Source organism: Bos grunniens, chromosome 8 (assembly GCF_055505025.1).
Source record: "Bos grunniens cultivar Pamir isolate PY7600 chromosome 8, Bosgru_T2T1.0, whole genome shotgun sequence".
NCBI classification, from domain to species: domain Eukaryota; kingdom Metazoa; phylum Chordata; class Mammalia; order Artiodactyla; family Bovidae; genus Bos; species Bos grunniens.
In genome coordinates, this window is record NC_141172.1 from 41933921 (window position 1) to 41947408 (window position 13488).

Consider the following 13488-nt stretch of genomic DNA (forward strand, 5'->3'; position numbering starts at 1 on the left):
AACTGAACTGAACTGGATCTCTAAAGTGATACATTAATTATCGCTGGTAATTCTGTTTTATCAGTAAATAGGACTTACACACCCACTGCATCTTAATACGACAGGGTTTGCGGGGAACTGAGGACACTTCAGATGACCAAGTGCCAAAAATAGGTCCATCTTCTACCCCAAACCACCCAGGGACAGCCTGAAGAAGTCAACAGCACATCTTCAGTGCCAAAGAAAAACCCAGAGTGAGGACACCCATGTTAGAGGGGGGAAAAAAAGGAAAACAGGAACAAAGATTACAGAATTCCACTTTATATTACCCACAAAATCCCCTCTGGAAAAGAAACCAGCAGGCATAGAGAGTTTATGCAATGAGAAAGTTGTTACTAAACTCATTCAGGTAAGGAGGCCGAACCCCAGAAAGACTTTACTAGAGAACTGAGGGCCTCAGAGGCCTCACTGGCATCTGCGAAGGTGGACTCAGTGTTTTCAGCCTTGTGGTCATGAGGGGACAATCAATTAACTGATCACTGCCAGTGTCAACAGTGTTCTAATTGTCAAGCAAAGTAATTATACAAACAAAAAAAATTTAATTCTCCTAATGCTTTCAGCTGACCTGGCGTGGAATCACAAAGGCAGAATCTCCTAAAGGCAGAAGTTAGCTTCTCTAATGTAGATTTTCAGGGCCATCTTCTCTTATAAATCACACAGGAGAGCAGCATGTCCCCAGCCAGCAATGTGAGCTGTTAAGTTTCAAAATACCAAAATCCGACCCAGACGCTGGAAGAAAGTCCTTTGTTCCATCAGCAAGCATGGCAGACTCTTAAGGGAGACGTGCGAGGTCTATTTTCACAAACAAGGCAAGTTTATCCAGTGTGTTCCCCTCCCACCCTGGACAGGCTGCAGAGTTCTGATGAGAAGGCTGAGCTCTCTCTTCCAGGTAAGGATGGAGCATCCTCCAGTGGGCCTGAATGGCTCAGCTCCCACCACCTGCCACCCCATTTATTTTCCAAATCTATTCTGCTAGAAACTTAGCAGAAGCATTCATTTTCCCCCTTCAAGATCAGAGATATATCTGCAGATATAATTGTCAAATTATGTAAGCACCAATGTAATCTGTGGATGTTACTATTTTTCTTTTCACACAGGCTGAGAAGTGAAGATTGTAGGAGTACATGAAAAGCCAAACAGGACCAAAGAGGGTTTTAGGAGCAGAGAGATGGAAAAAGGAGAGGAAAGAGGATGCAGGAGGTAGGTGAGGGAGGAGAAGAGGGAATAGAGACAGAGAAACAGAGAGAGAGAAGAGAGAGAACAAAGGCTCAGCAGGAAAAAAGTTCTTATAAACCTTCACTGCCTCATCAACCTTCATCTCTTGTCAAGAGTTCCTCACAAGTTCTTTTACACATGAAACTTAACTCTGGCCTGTTTAGTTAATTATGAAGAACCAACATGGAAACCATTATTTCAGCGTGTAAATTTATTCACCAGGTGTTGTCCACCCACTGCCCTCCTGTTTTCAAGCTGACAGGAGTAGCCTGAGGTGCGTGAAGAGCCAGGCATACGCAGGGAGCTATCACATTATTTCAAAAGATGCCAGGGGGAGGAAGCAGGGCTCCCTTGCCCCTACCCTACTGGGTTTGAATTTTTAAAAGATAACTACTTGGTGAGGCCAGGGCTGTATCCCAGGGTCAGTGTTAAGAGGAGGGCTGCCTCACTTGAAGTCTGACCAAGTGTCCTACAGACACACACACTTCAGGAGTGTGCTGGGAGCCTGCACAGTACTATCTGTGCTTAAAGCAAAGGGCTGCCTGCTCCCCCAAACAAATCCTCTTCTACTGACCACCTGCCCTAGGCTGGGTCACTGAAAAACAGAAGGAAAAGGGAGTCTTGTGGAGTCTTAGGAAAAATCTCTAAGGGACTTGGGAGAACAGGGCAAATGTGGTTTCAGCTAATGTCAGGCTCCAGCCTAATGCCCTTGGCAGCCCTGAAGCATGAATTGCTACTCAGATACCACCAATTACTACTCACATATCAGGCACTAGTTGGTTGCAGGTCACCCCTGAAGGGTGAAGATATGCATAACCTCCCATCTCCTGAGAGGTTTCTCTGCAAATGAATGAATGGTGAGCCCTTACCAGCCTACACTTAACACAGCCGGAGATGGGTGCACTGGCCCAGCTAGGAGAAGCTAGGCAGGGCACCACCAGTAGCTCATGTGATCTGCCTCTTGTACTGCTCAGAGCCCTTGTCTTTCCCATATTAAGTTCATCCTTCCAGACACAGTTTCTCCAGGAGTCAGATTGGTCAACATTTCTAGGGACCAAAGAAAAACTATTTTGAAGAAGTACAGTCTCAGCTGCTCAGTTAGTCCTGAACCAGGACTGATACTCATCAATGCATGGCCCTCCTCCACCACCATTCTAGTCCTGTCACCCTCAGCTAGCACTTCTGCTGATCTAGGTGATTTGACTGGTGGAGGATGCAGACCTCATCCTCGAGGCCCCTGCTTATCATGTCTTTATCAGATCAAACTGCTTTTTAACTTCCCATTTACAGTTTGAATTGAACATGGAAAGAATGTGCCAGTCTGAATGTAAAACATTTTTCTCCCTGCCACCATGACATAGCAGCAGCCCTACTTCCATATGGTGATCACTTACCTCCCCCTAATTTCTGTTTTTACATGCTTTCTCCTAGGAGAAGGAATCCAAAGTAACCAGTCACAGTCATAGCTTTAAATTTGGTTTGACCCTTACTGTGACCTTCCAGGAAGTATCCCCTCTGGGAATCAGAACCTATAGATCCACAGAGCCTAAAACTGCAGAGAAAGGAAGCAAAAGTTCCCCCATGTGGGTCGCTGAAAGTGATGGGGGGCAGGGCCATTCCTATTTTCATCCCCAGGTTTTAAGACCCATTTATTCTACTCAACAGTCATGGGTCAAGATGTATTGGGTCAGTATATCATGTCCTGAAGGGTATCACCCCAGCCCAAGGACATCAACTACAAGTTGATATTTCAGCTGTTGCCTTCAAGAAATCAGTACCCAAATCACATCAGGCCTGCAATTTCTTGTTGGCATGGTGTGAAGCGCGACCAGTGGATCCCATGAACCCATGACCACCATCATGGCTCTTTTGGCATAGGTTGGGTCCCCAGATTCAAGGCAATGCTTTGCAGGGTCCTTGTCAGTTTTTTAGATAATCTGTAAGCCCTCAGATTGCCACACCAATGAGCTCACTGTGGGCAGGAAAGGAAAATCCATACCTAGAAGACAGGTTAATTCTGTGTAGCATAAATGGTTGATTTTTCCAAGTGGAAAAGTTTCAATGTAATCAAATTTCTAGTAAGTTGGCCAAGGACAGGGCTGGGTAACATGCTGGCCATGTGGGTCTTAGGGATACTTTAGCAGTGGATATCCTCTAGTGGCATCACTATGTAATACAAATTCCTTCACAATTTGTTACCCTCCCAGGCCCAGCCACGTGCTTCTTTAATAGACTATCTAGGCCCTAGTCTTCTAACCATGCTCTTTCCAGGCCCCTGACCACTCACTAATTCTCCAATGCCCTTAAGTCTGTGCCTATGTTTACCTCTGAACATTTCTCCCTCCACACAGAACGGGTGACCAGGTTCCTAACTGAAGCTCTGCCTTCCATAAGGGTTTCCCTCAGCATTGCCTTTCGGGTCCACTGGTGGAAGAGGCGGTCGTGCCATAGTTATTTGGGGTTTGCACCAACATATGCACCAACTCCTGCATGAAACAAGCTCAGGGATGTTCCTCTTCTACCAGCTTGTCCTGCAGAAACCACATCAGTGAGTGGAGTGCTTCAGTGCTAGAGTGGTGGGGAACATGGGACTTGCACCATCTGTTCACCCTGCTATTTGAGCCCTCTGAACTCAAGCCCATACTAAACAGAACACTTCCTTCTCGCAGTGGGTCTCTGTCTAAGGGGGTCTGACATGCCAAGCTCATAAATGCTGACCACTTGCTGTCCCATAATAAGATACTGAGCATAATCAGCTTGCCAACAGTTGCTTTTCAGATAGTAATATTTTCTGCCACAGATGATACGGCCGAGCTCAGGGAATCCTAGGGGTCTGTGCTGTGACTCTCTTCCTGCACTGGTCAGAAGCTCCAAATGACTTTTTAACGTACCACAGACTCATCTAAGACCATGGAATCTGCTCATCCAGAGGACTCGAGGGACAGGACTGCTTGTACTGCAGCCTAGCCAGTGGCAGTACAGAGCTCCTCCTTCTCTGAGGCCCGCCCCAGCCTAGCAGCATGCTGCTCCAGTGAGAACAATACCCCAGGTGTGGATAAGCTGTCAACCCTTCCTCCTACACTCATTCTCTTGAACCATAAGGATATAGGGAGACAGAGCTGGCTCTTAAAAGCACTCAGGGCTCAACCCATGAGGGTGTCCTGCCTCTTCTGTCTGCCCTAATGCTCTAGTCTTGCACTAGTTTCTCAGAATGACCACGGACTTCCCTTTGAAATGCTACCATAAACTGCCATGGTAAACGCAGTCCGGATGAAGGGGAATCACTCCCGGCCTAAACAGAACTGCAGTTGTACAGATCCATCATAATCAACACCCAGAGGTAACTGCAGAATGAATGCAGATCACATCCTCACCTCGTGCTTAACCCCTTTCAGTGGCTCCTCCAGCTTTCCTCTGTGTGGCATTTAGGGCCCTTCAGATACGGCCCCTACTCACCTTTTCAAGCTGTACCTCCCTTCTCTCCCCCACCATGCTCCACATTCTCTGACCACACTGGCCTAATTACTGTCCCTTTGTGCAATATTTCAGTGCGTTTGGCCTCCTTAATTGTGTCAGCTGGGGGTTATTACTCATCTCCCTAAACACACACCAGTGTCCTCTTTTGCCCTGGGACGGTCAGGCTCCCCCTCCACTCTACTTGCACAGCCCCTTCCATATGGCCCTGATCACGCTCTGTTATGATCACTGGTTTATTAGTCTGTCTCCCTCCTTCCCTAGGCTCTATGCTGCTACAAGTCAAGCACTAAGACACATTCCATTCAGTCTTTTTATCCTCATCACCTACTGCAAAACCTGGCACAACACAGGCGCTCAGTAGATGTCCAATTAATAAATGAATAAATACATGTAGGAGAGGTAAAAGTATGTATATTGTGCATATACACACACATAAATGATCCATACTACCACAAAATAATTTAGAAACTTAGATAATTCAAGCCACTCCCACTGCAGAACCTTCCCATTTGAGAATCTGAGGTATTTGTGGGAATGGAGTCTTATTTGGTGTTTCTGATCATTTATAAGTGGTCTAAGCCTCGCCCCCAACCCTCAAGCTGTCCCAGCTGCAATAAATTTATAACTCATCCTCACTCTACTTTTCACTGACCACTACTGTCTGTCTCACCCTACCACCATCACCACCACCATCACAAACCCATTAACCATTCCCCCTTCTCTGCTTTCAAAATGATGACTCCAGCTGAAATGGAACAACAGGCTAGAGATTTCTGGATTTTACCTTCTTTCTTATCCCAGTGGCCACTCCTGCCACCTCATTGGCTGTGAAGCTACTGTACTCTCTAATGAGTCCCAGCCACGGGATGCAGCTTAAACCATTCCTGGGAAATTACGCAGCTATTCTCAGCCCTTCTTCTACAGGGCAATATTTCTGCTAAACCAGCAGTGACAGCTCCAAGGTTTTTTAGTTCTTTCAGCTCCTGAAGAATGTGTGAATACCGTAAAATCATATTCTTAAAGGGCCACTGGGCAAGGTGAAGCTCCTCTACTTCTCTTTTGCTCACAGGGGTGACTCTGCCTATTTTTGGAAGGTTGCACAGTAGAGAGAATCATAGCACCCAGGCATTGCCTTAAATCAGAATGCAGCCACAGTCCCAAAGTCCAAATGGATTTTCCCACAGACAGCAGAAAGGCACATATACAAACTGGATCCCAGAGACAACCTCAGGTCTTCCCTCAGACAGCTAAAACCACAGACATGTAGGTTGTCCACGTTTATTGTGAACCAAAGCTGAATTTTTTTAATATGGTAATAACCATTCCTAGCCTTCTTAACATGGATTTATGTCTCAAACTGGGTTTTGAGAAATATCCTTCTTATAATGGATATTTCAGAGAAAAATGTACTTGATCACATTGATGTTATTAATTGATTTTTTAAAAGACCTCAGCTATGGGACTTTTACAAAGTTGTATTTCTCCTAAGAGCCCCTCTGTTGCCATCAATGTCCTTAAGCATTCATTCTACTACACTCCAACCAGGATACACTGGGGACTGGCTCTGGTCTGGATCCACACATGGAGGAATAAGAAGTACCAGAGAAATCCATCTGCAATTGACCAGCATTGTGACTGGATCTGAACCCATGTCTTCAGAGGAAAGGTTAAAGAGAAAGAGTGCATTATGAAATCAAGTAAACAACAATGTAGTCACGCCTCCTGACGGGCAGTAAATCACTAATCTAAAACCAGTTTCAGTCTCTGCTTTAATTTCTTTTTGAGCTCCAAGTTTCCTGAAGAAATTTGTAATTCTCGGTAGAGGATGATCTGGTTGATTTATTTGTTCCTCAAAAATTTCAAAGGTTTGCAAAAAACTGTGATTTTAGTTTACAGCTTTTAAAACTCACTCTGCATGAAGTGGTTTACCCATGAAGGTTGTAGCTACATGTCAACACAGCTTGTTGAAAAGTTTAAAACATCAGTCTTTAAACTTTATTGTTGGTGGTTGTTATTCCCTTGGTTGGGTATACAGGTAAGAAGTCAAATAACTAGTCTGACAAGTTTACCCCATGACCATTTGACAGCTGATCTTGGTGTTATTGTTGAAACAACCTGAGAGCTGCTTTGGCTCCCAACTCCCTAGAAGTTAAACACTGAGGGCAAAGTCCATAACTACAAAAAACTTCAGTCTTATAGACTGGACTCAAGATTTTATCAGCTCTCAAGGTGGGCATATTAGAGTAGGACTAGAGGAGAACGTTTCTATTCCTTAGTTGACTTATTCCTGTCTATATGCTCCCTTATCTTTGAGGGGAATTTGTAAGTTGGGAAATACGTGTAAACCGGGGTCAAACTTAAGGTAAGCATCAGATTTATCTATGAGTTGTAGAATCACTTGGCGCCTCGCACTCCAAAAGTCTTTTTTCTACCTTACATTCTCATAGACACAATCCCTTGCTGCTGCTGCTGCTAAGTCGCTTCAGCCGTGTTCGAGTCTGTGTGATCCCATGGACTCCTCCATCCCTGGGATTCTCCAGGCAAGAGTACTGGAGTGGGGTGCCATTGCCTTCTCCGAGACACAATCCCTTAGCCTCAGACAATTACGACATTACAGTCTCCACTTGCCAGGTTTTACTCTCTCTTAATCACATTAATTTTCAAATTGACAACAAACATGAAAAGAGAAAAATAGTTCTCATTCTTTTTGGCTTCTATGGTCTCACCCTCATCCTCCCTTTAAACATATCAAAAAAGAATCTTTTCTCTAAATTAGCAATTTTTCACAAACTTCCTCTCATTCTAGACTTTTGCCTCCCTGATATCTAATTTCATGCTTTCTAGTCCTGCACATTCAGAAGGTCACTGTCAGTGCTGTTTGTCTGAGTGAGATGGTTTCCTTATGAGGAGTGGATTGTCTGTCAGCAGAGATATTCACACAGAAGGTGAACAACACTTACCTGTGATATTATGGAACAGGGGTTGTGTTACACGGGTCTAAGGTCCCTTTCAACTCTGAGGTTTCAAGTCTGATTACTGAAACTCGTGTTTCCCCAGATATGTCAGCCTGAAATATACATATATATATATATTAATATATGGTGTTATACGGACAGTGATAAATGATCACCAACAATTAGTACAGCCACGTAAAGTCATCCCTAGTTGTTTCCAGGAACCCCTAGGGGTGTTTCCTGCGTGCTTGCAGGTTCTTTCAGCCATGTAAGGTCTGGCCCTTTCTCTCCTGCTCTACCTCCTGTTACCAATGCCACCTGCTGAACCTCAGCCACACTAACCTGCTTGCAGCACTTGTCATAGTTTCCAGAACACAGTCCCGCTGCCCTTAGCGAGCACCATCAACCTCCTTAGTCACCGCCATCACCTCTGCCAGGCACTGCCTCTGATGCCTGGAGCCCAAGGTAGGTCTGGGTTCTCTGGATTCCTCAGCATGTAGAATGTGGACTGTAGAGTGGGCAGACGGGAGGCAAGCGTGCTACACAGATACTTTGCTGGCCTCACTTCCACACTCCCCTGTGGGGGTAGCTGTCCATAACCTTGCCAGGACCTAATGAAGGCGGAGTGCACGTTCCCACCTTCTCACTTTGGCCTTGACCATGTGCCTTGTTTTGGCCAATGTGATATGGATAAATAAGACATTACAGAGATACATTGGCTTCTGGCATCACCATGAGAATCTACTCTGGGAAGCCTGGTCCCCAACATGAAACATAGGGAGAAGAGCCACCCAAGATTACCTGCAGACCCACAGCCTAAAACAGTCACCACACCAACCTGAAGAACCATGAGAAGAAATCACTGTTGAATGAGCCACTGAGTTTTTGGGGTGCTGTTTGTGGAACATTTGTAGTGACAATCAATTAGGCCAAAAGGAGACATCCTTGAACTCCCACACCCCACCCTGCTTTGAACAGCGCAGCTTGTTTCATCAGTCTGAATTTCTAAAACTGATGCCTAAGATTTTGTATTCAAAAGAAGAGGGACTGGCCTTCCATAAAACCAACTTTAAAACTCCTGGATTAGATGATTCCTTACAGTGCAAACCGTCTAGAACTCTGATGGAGCTGTTACATCCATTTTGTTATTCTAAGGCCCTGCTCTGCTCAGGCAGAGAAGGCAATGGCAACCCACTCCAGTACTCTTGCCTGGAAAATCCCATGGATGGAGAAGCCTGGTAGGCTGCAGTCCATGGGGTTGTGAAGAGTCGGACATGACTGAGCGACTTCACTTTCACTTTTCATTTTCATGCATTGGAGAAGGAAATGGCAACCCGCTCCAGTGCTCTTGCCTGGAGAATCCCAGGGACGAGGGAGCCTAGTGGGCTGCCATCTATGGGGTTGCACAGAGTCGGACACGACTGAAGTGACTTAGCAGCAGCTCTGCTCAGGACTTTCCCAGTTTTACCACTAAAGTCCCAAGTTCATGGAAAATCCTCTCCCTGGGCCTAACAAACCAGCCTGACTTAATGCACTCCCAGCATGTACATTCTTTTACAGACAAAGCTCCAGGACTTACTAGCACTCTCCTCTGCCTTCCATTCCTCTCTGGGCATTGTCAACTACTACAAAGTCTCATGAGGCATTTCTCCATTTCTGTGCATCCTACAGAGGGAAATGGAGCTGCTAGACCCTAACATTCAATCCACCCTCAACCATCCCATTCATTTCCAACTGTGTTACCCCCATGACTTGTGTCTCCAGCACTGATGGCTGATGAGGAATGCTGGGCAGGCTCTGGCTATCTGAGCCTATGATGTGTCCCCTTCTCCCTTCTCTCTACTCTTCTGAGGAAAGGTGCCTCTTAACTTCTGCCTAGTATTACATGAACAAGCAGTGGAATCCTAGAACACCTGTGTCTAGCAAATGAGCTGGCTTCAAAATATCCCACACTCATCTCTCCAAAATGAATAAGATATAGAAGCCTTCATTATAAAAACCTTGATTATCCTATATACACTAGTTTAGAAACATGCACCTTTCACTGTCTTGGCATTTTCCACCTCTCTTTTGAGCTCAACCAAATGCATAATGAAGTCACTAAACAGTTTTGCAAACAGCGAGATGAATCTCACCTGATCATCATTCATTACTGTTCATCCAGCTATCGCTATTAAATGAAGATAGTTGGCATTGACCCAAGTTATGAAAATTAAACCCATCTTTAAAAGACAATCTGTTTTAGATAGGAAAGACCAAAAAATGCCTATAGAATGCAAAGGCTTCCTGAATTCAACTCAACTGTAACAAGTCAACTTGACTGTAACAAGAAGAAAAGTTAGTATATACATCACTACAAAATTAAATTGTTGCTAGAGGATACTATTAAAATATCTCTTATAAAGTAATATTCAAGTTTTACTTCTAGTACTGAAAATAACTTATCACCAGTGGAAAAGGCAAATAAATTGTGATATATTCATATAGGGAAATTCTACATAGCAGTGAATACTGATATAGGCAAAAATATGCATGAATCTCTGTTACTGAATGAAAAAGTAAGACAGAAGAGCATCTAGTGTGTGACCCCATTTACATGAAGTTTAAGAAGAGGTAAAATGAATCTGTAGTGACAGAGGTGACTTTCTGTATTCACCTATGGAGGGAGAAGTCTAGGGAAGAAATTGTTCCCCTTACCTGCAAAAGAGAAGGTAGGGATGACCTTACAAAGCCATAAGGACTTCATGACCCCAGAAGGTCACTATGCCTCATCCCTAATTTCATCCTCTGAGAATAGTGCTCCTGAACATAAATGTAGTTGAAATCTATTCTCTTCCCCCTAAAATGGCTACTGTTGACATACCATGTAGGAACCCAGCCTTGATCTTTGCCAGCCCAGAAAGGTCAATAATGTCACACTATTTAATAACACAAGTAAGAATAGGAAAAAGACATTCATCTTGCAAACCACAGGTACTGCAGCCAAAGGTCTTCAGTAAAATACTAGCAAACACTGAGCACTTAAGATGAACAAGCCCTATTCTAAGTGCTCATTTAATCTTTTCCATAATCTGGGAGACAGTACTATTATTATCCCCATTTTCCAGGTCAGGAAACTGACATTAGTAAACAGCAGAAATGGGGTTTGAAATATGCAGCCTGTTGTCAGGGTCTGTATCCTTGATGAGTATGTATTATATCACCTTTAACCTGCTTGACATTTCTTTATATTTTCCTCCAATGTGATAACATATTTCCTAAAATACAACAAATCAGATAGCTTCATCATTATCCTTTATTAGAAAAGGGTTATCCTTTTGTTCTTAATGCTATGAGGGTCATGATAGACTTGGATTCTGAATGTCTGTATCTCTTTTTATCCCTCCCACTCTTTTCTCCCTTTCATTCTTAGGGAAAATAGAAAATTGCCATTTACTTTCCGTCTTCTCATACCACTTTGACCAAAGCCAAGCTTCCCTGGTTGGCCACGTCCAGAATTTCCTGCAGTAATCTTATGTGCCATAAAATGTTTCATAAAGATATTCTTTTACTCCTTGGAGTGATGATCAAATTCTCCTAAACAGAATCAGAGTGAATTTTATACCAAATGGAGACCAGACAAGGGAAGAAGTCACGGGTCTCTGATTTGAGGTAGAGTTATCTGAACTCTTTTTGTTTCCCCCACCCCTCTGCAGCAAGGGAAGAATGCTTTAAATCACAGACATCACTGTCAATGAGCACTAGAAAACATAATGTACCAGAGGGCAGGAAGATCAAAGCTTAGCACCTGGAGAGTCCCACATGGTGTAGATTAATAAAACAATGCCCTCCATTACATAAATCTTAAGCAAGGTTGCTCACAGACACACACCCCCCAAAAAATTACTGTACGGGTCAGGTAACTGATATACAATACATGTCGTTTCCCTATTGGGGAGCTTTCTCTCACTCTAGTTCAGTTGTTGACACAAAGCAGGGAGACTTTCCTTTGTTTTAAGCTTCTTTTGTCTAAAATTGACATTACAGATTCTGGACCGGGACAGGACACATCTGCAAGCCAGCGGAAATACCAAGATCCTGCCTGTGCCTTTGATTGTTACATTTAAGATATCATGTGTGCTACCAGCTCAGCTGCTGCAAAGCATTAGAAGCCATTACTTTGGGCTTGTAAAGTACTTTGGAAATACTATAGACCAGGATTAGAGAAGATGAGTATTCCACATGGTTGCAAGAGGGACCATCATCCAGGGCAGTGCTGTATAGTTAGATTGATCTATGATCCACATGTGGAAAGCAGGATTTTAAGAATCCTGCAGAAGGTGTCTATGTGAACGTGTTTGTTAGTGGTTTTGAGACGAACGTGTTCGTCAAGCTGAAGAGAAAGAAAAAAAAAAGTGGGGAAGGGGGGAATACATGTGTCCAGCCCTTTTGTAGTTTTCTATGACAGTGTGAAAGCAAAACCAAAACTGAATCCAAATATTCACTGCTGAATGTCACTTTGGAATTTAGCTGACAAGGCCTGTGGCTTTTTTATAAGTGAGAGGCAAATCATATGGAAGTTGTGAGCCCAAGTGTAAGGTAGCAGAGGTTTCAGTATTACATTCTAGGTAGGAAACTTTAGCACGTGTTGATAATGTCCTGGAAACTTTCCCAGTGATAAAAATAAGATAATCTTCATTTGCATAAGCTATATAATGCTGCTTGATCCCAAGCAGTGTGTGAAAGTCTATTCAGGTATATCTGAGACTTATAAATCAACGGTTCGTTATTACGCGTACATGCATTACGTGTACAGGATACTCACATGATAACCAGGGAGAGAATAAACATACAGTGAACATAACTTAATAACGTCTCACCATTATGCAGCATGCCCCCCCAGTGGTTTTCCCCCTTGAATCTCACAAGCTGTCCATGTGTTTGGAAAGACAAATATTAATTAACAGATCAAAATTACAGATGAGGAAACTGCATCCCAAACAAATTCAGTGATGTATGCAGGCTTTCATGATTATTCAGCAACAGCTTGACAGAATGCAAGTTGTCTTCCTACAAGTCTAGCATAAATTCTGCCACACCACATAGAGCCCCAGAGCACAAGAACACAACTGCATCTGCTCTATCCAGAACTATTCTCAAGAAACTTTGTATTCAGAGAGACTATGAGAAATGGAAAAAGGACAGTCTCTCCCATCATTTTTTCACCATTACCTCTCTCAGAAAACATACATACACCATCATTTCATGAAAGGAGTTTAGCCAGATGTAGGGGGCTGGTGCTGACACTGCTGTCTCAGCATTCACCTGCACTCTAGGCAGAGAATCTCCACGCTTATCATTTTTTGATAAGTGGCACAACAAATCCTTCAGCTCATATAATGCATTCATTTTGAGGTGTTTGGTGGAGAGGAAGCAAAGAAGTTCTGAGTTTATGTATATTTTTTATGGTCTTTTGTTGTTGTTTGTCATGAATCAGTGTCAGTGTTAGTTACTCAGTCGTGTCTGACTCTGCGACCCCATGGACTGCAGCCCTACAGGCAACTCTGTCCATGGAATTCTCCAGGCAAGAATACTGGAGTGGATTGCCATTCCCTTCTCCAGGGGATCTTTCCAACCCAGGAATCAAACCCAGGTCTCCTGCATTGCAGGCAGATTCTTTACTGTCAGAGTCACCAGGGAAGCCCTTGTCATGAATAAGGAAGCAATATATAGTCACCCTGGAAATACTAGAATATACAGGATACATAATCATTCTGTATATAGTTTTCTATAGGAGCACATCAAAACTGTAACATACTGTCCA

The 13488-nt window shown here is 43.6% G+C and overlaps 1 protein-coding gene across 11 annotated transcripts in view; it reads right to left on the bottom strand.

Annotated features, from left to right (window-relative positions):
* Positions 1 to 13488, bottom strand: part of DMRT2 (doublesex and mab-3 related transcription factor 2) — a 347384-nt gene that overhangs the window by 152904 nt on the left and 180992 nt on the right. For 10 of the 11 annotated variants that reach the window (XR_015169658.1, XR_015169656.1, XR_015169665.1 and 7 more), the window contains one exon: positions 7692 to 7798. The exons of the other annotated variant lie outside the window; for it this stretch is intronic. The gene's annotated coding sequence lies outside the window, so the exon portion shown is untranslated. The remainder of the gene's footprint in view (positions 1 to 7691; positions 7799 to 13488) is intronic. 11 annotated transcript variants of the gene reach the window in all.